Here is a 5,000-nt window from a genome sequence, read left to right as displayed (position 1 = left end):
AAACCGGAGGAGCTTGCCAAAGATGAGGCCATTACGGCTCGCGTTTCGGTGTCCTCCTCGGGATAGCGTCATTTAAAGAACGAGGGTCAGCAGAACGTAAAAAAAAAAAAAAAAAAAAAAAAAAAAAAAAAACCCGGAAAAAAAAAAAAAACCCGGAAAAAAAAAAACTGTGAAAAAAACCGGAGGAGCTTGCCAAAGATGAGGCTATTAAGGCTCACCTTTAGGTGTCCTCCTCGGGATAGCGTCATTTAAAGAACGAGGGTCAGCGGAAGGTAAAAAATAAAAAATAAAAAAATAAAACCGGAAAAAAATCTGAAAAAAAACCGGAAAAAAAATCTGGAAAAAAACTGTGAAAAAAACCGGAGGAGCTTACCAAAGATGAGGCTATTACGGCTCCCCTTTAGGTGTCCTCCTCGGGATAGCGTCATTTAAAGAACGAGGGTCAGCAGAACGTAAAAAAAAAAAAAAAATACCGGAAAAAAAATCTGGAAAATAAAACTGTGAAAAAAAAACCGGAGGAGCTTGCCAAAGATGAGGCCATTACGGCTCGCCTTTCGGTGTCCTCCTCGGGATAGCGTCATTTAAAGAACGAGGCTCAGCAGAACGTAAAAAAAAAAAAAAAAAAAAAAAAAAACCGAAAAAAAAAATATGGAAAAAAAATTGTGAAAAAAACCGGAGGAGCTTGCCAAATATGAGGCTATTACGGCTCACCTTTAGGTGTCCTCCTCGGGATAGCGTCATTTAAAGAACGAGGGTCAGCAGAACGTAAAAAAAAAAAAAAAAAAAAAAAAAAAAAAAAAAAAAAAACCGGAAAAAAATCTGGAATAAAACAGTGAAAAAAAACCGGAGGAGCTTGCCAAAGATGAGGCCATTACGGCTCGCCTTTAGGTCTCCTCCTCGGGATAGCGTCATTTAAAGAACGAGGGTCAGCAGAAGGAATAAAAAAAAAAAAAACGGAAAAAAAATCTAGAAAAAAACTGTGAAAAAAACCGGAGGAGCTTGCCAAAGATGAGGCCATTACGGCTCGCCTTTAGGTGTCCTCCTCGGGATAGCGTCATTTAAAGAACGAGGGTCAGCAGAACGTGAAAAAAAAAAAAAAAAAAAACCCGAAAAAAAAAAACTGTGAAAAAAACCGGAGGAGCTTGCCAAAGATGAGGCCATTAAGGCTCACCTTTAGGTGTCCTCCTCGGGATAACGTCATTTAAAGAACGAGGGTCAGCGGAAGGTAAAAAAAAAAATAGGAAAAAAAAATCTGGAAAAAAACTGTGAAAAAAACCGGAGGAGCTTGCCAAAGATGAGGCCATTACGGCTCGCCTTTCGGTGTCCTCCTCGGGATAGCGTCATTTAAAGAACGAGGGTCAGCAGAACGTAAAAAAAAAAAAAAAAAAAAAAAAAAAAAAAAAAAAAAAAAAAAAAAAAGAAAAAAAAACCCGGAAAAAAAAAACTGTGAAAAAAACCGGAGGAGCTTGCCAAAGATGAGGCCATTAAGGCTCACCTTTAGGTGTCTTCCTCGGGATAGCGTCATTTAAAGAACGAGGGTCAGCAGAACGTTAAAAAAAAAAAAAAAAAAAAAAACCGAAAAATAAATCTGGAATAAAACTGTGAAAAAAACCGGAGGAGCTTGCCAAAGATGAGGCCATTACGGCTCGCCTTTAGGTGTCCTCCTCGGGATAGCGTCATTTAAAGAACGAGGGTCAGCGGAAGGTAAAAAAAGAAAAAAAAAAAACCGGAAAAAAAAATCTGGAAAAAAACTGTGAAAAAAATCGGAGGAGCTTGCCTAAGATGAGGCCATTACGGCTCGCCTTTCGGTGTCCTCCTCGGGATAGCGTCATTTAAAGAACGAGGGTCAGCAGAACGTAAAAAAAAAAAAAAAAAAAAAAAAAAAAAAAAAGAACCGGAAAAAAAATGTGGAAAAAAACTGTGAAAAAAACCGGAGGAGATTGCCAAAGATGAGGCCATTACGGCTCGCCTTTAGGTGTCCTCCTCGGGATAGCGTCATTTAAAGAACGAGGGTCAGCAGAACGTAAAAAAAAAAAAAAAAAAAAAAAAAAAAAAAAAAACCGGAAAAAAAAATCTGGAAAAAAACTGTGAAAAAAAACCGGAGGAGCTTGCCAAAGATGAGGCTATTAAGGCTCACCTTTAGGTGTCCTCCTCGGGATAGCGTCATTTAAAGAACGAGGGTCAGCGGAAGGTAAAAAAAAAAAAAAAAAAAAAAAAAAAAAAAAAAAAAAAAAAAAAAAAAAACCGGAAAAAAAAATCTGAAAAAAAACCGGAAAAAAAATCTGGAAAAAAACTGTGAAAAAAACCGGAGGAGCTTGCCAAAGATGAGACCATTACGGCTCGCCTTTCGGTGTCCTCCTCGGGATAGCGTCATTTAAAGAACGAGGGTCAGCAGAACGTAAAAAAAAAAAAAAAAAAAAAAAAAAAAAAAAAAAAAAAAAAAAAAAACCGGAAAAAAAATCTGGAAAAATACTGTGAAAAAAACCGGAGGAGCTTGCCAAAGATGAGGCCATTACGGCTCGCCTTTAGGTGTCCTCCTCGGGATAGCATCATTTAAAGAACGAGGGTCAGCAGAACGTAAAAAAAAACAAAAAAAAAAAATCGGAAAAAAAATCTGGAAAAAAACTGTAAAAAAAAACCGGAGGAGCTTGCCAAAGATGAGGCCATTACGGCTCGCCTTTAGGTGTCCTCCTCGGGATAGCGTCATTTAAAGAACGAGGGTCAGCAGAACGTAAAAAAAAAAAAAAAAAAAAAAAACCCGAAAAAAAAAACTGTGAAAAAAACCGGAGGAGCTTGCCAAAGATGAGGCCATTAAGGCTCACCTTTAGGTGTCCTCCTCGGGATAGCGTCATTTAAAGAACGAGGGTCAGCGGAAGGTAAAAAAAAAAAAAAAAAAAAATAGGAAAAAAAAATCTGGAAAAAAACTGTGAAAAAAACCGGAGGAGCTTGCCAAAGATGAGGCCATTACGGCTCGCCTTTCGGTGTCCTCCTCGGGATAGCGTCATTTAAAGAACGAGGGTCAGCAGAACGTAAAAAAAAAAAAAAAAAAAAAAAAAAAAAAAAAAAACCCGGAAAAAAAAAACTGTGAAAAAAACCGGAGGAGCTTGCCAAAGATGAGGCCATTAAGGCTCACCTTTAGGTGTCTTTCTCGGGATAGCGTCATTTAAAGAACGAGGGTCAGCAGAACGTTAAAAAAAAAAAAAAAAAAAAAAAAAAAAAAAACCGAAAAATAAATCTGGAATAAAACTGTGAAAAAAACCGGAGGAGCTTGCCAAAGATGAGGCCATTACGGCTCGCCTTTAGGTGTCCTCCTCGGGATAGCGTCATTTAAAGAACGAGGGTCAGCAGAACGTAAAAAAAAAAAAAAAAAAAAAAAAAAAACCGGAAAAAAAAATCTGGAAAAAAACTGTGAAAAAAAACCGGAGGAGCTTGCCAAAGATGAGGCTATTAAGGCTCACCTTTAGGTGTCCTCCTCGGGATAGCGTCATTTAAAGAACGAGGGTCAGCGGAAGGTAATAAAAAAAAAAAAAAAAAAAAAAAAAACCGGAAAAAAATATCTGAAAAAAAACCGGAAAAAAAATCTGGAAAAAAACTGTGAAAAAAACCGGAGGAGCTTGCCAAAGATGAGACCATTACGGCTCGCCTTTCGGTGTCCTCCTCGGGATAGCGTCATTTAAAGAACGAGGGTCAGCAGAACGTAAAAAAAAAAAAAAAAAAAAAAAAAAACCGGAAAAAAAATCTGGAAAAATACTGTGAAAAAAACCGGAGGAGCTTGCCAAAGATGAGGCCATTACGGCTCGCCTTTAGGTGTCCTCCTCGGGATAGCATCATTTAAAGAACGAGGGTCAGCAGAACGTAAAAAAAAAACAAAAAAAAACAAAAAAAAAAAAACCGGAAAAAAAATCTGGAAAAAAACTGTGAAAAAAAACCGGAGGAGCTTGCCAAAGATGAGGCCATTACGGCTCGCCTTTAGGTGTCCTCCTCGGGATAGCGTCATTTAAAGAACGAGGGTCAGCAGAACGTAAAAAAAAAAAAAAAAAAAAAAAAACCCGAAAAAAAAAACTGTGAAAAAAACCGGAGGAGCTTGCCAAAGATGAGGCCATTAAGGCTCACCTTTAGGTGTCCTCCTCGGGATAGCGTCATTTAAAGAACGAGGGTCAGCGGAAGGTAAAAAAAAAAAAAAAAAAAAAAATAGGAAAAAAAAATCTGGAAAAAAACTGTGAAAAAAACCGGAGGAGCTTGCCAAAGATGAGTCCATTACGGCTCGCCTTTCGGTGTCCTCCTCGGGATAGCGTCATTTAAAGAACGAGGGTAAGCAGAACGTAAAAAAAAAAAAAAAAAAAAAAAAAAAAAAAAAAAAAAAAAAAAAAAAAAAAAACCCGGAAAAAAAAAACTGTGAAAAAAACCGGAGGAGCTTGCCAAAGATGAGGCCATTAAGGCTCACCTTTAGGTGTCTTTCTCGGGATAGCGTCATTTAAAGAACGAGGGTCAGCAGAACGTTAAAAAAAAAAAAAAAAAAAAAAAAAAAAAACCGAAAAATAAATCTGGAATAAAACTGTGAAAAAAACCGGAGGAGCTTGCCAAAGATGAGGCCATTACGGCTCGCCTTTAGGTGTCCTCCTCGGGATAGCGTCATTTAAAGAACGAGGGTCAGCAGAACGTAAAAAAAAAAAAAAAAAAAAAAAAAAAAAAACCGGAAAAAAAAATCTGGAAAAAAACTGTGAAAAAAAACCGGAGGAGCTTGCCAAAGATGAGGCTATTAAGGCTCACCTTTAGGTGTCCTCCTCGGGATAGCGTCATTTAAAGAACGAGGGTCAGCGGAAGGTAATAAAAAAAAAAAAAAAAAAAAAACCGGAAACAAATATCTGAAAAAAAACCGGAAAAAAAATCTGGAAAAAAACTGTGAAAAAAACCGGAGGAGCTTGCCAAAGATGAGACCATTACGGCTCGCCTTTCGGTGTCCTCCTCGGGATAGCGTCATTTAAAGAACGAGGGTCAGC

Source organism: Arachis ipaensis, chromosome B7 (assembly GCF_059453495.1).
Source record: "Arachis ipaensis isolate K30076 ecotype BB chromosome B7, ASM5945349v1, whole genome shotgun sequence".
Classification (NCBI taxonomy): domain Eukaryota; kingdom Viridiplantae; phylum Streptophyta; class Magnoliopsida; order Fabales; family Fabaceae; genus Arachis; species Arachis ipaensis.
Note: the sequence above shows the minus strand (reverse complement) of the source record.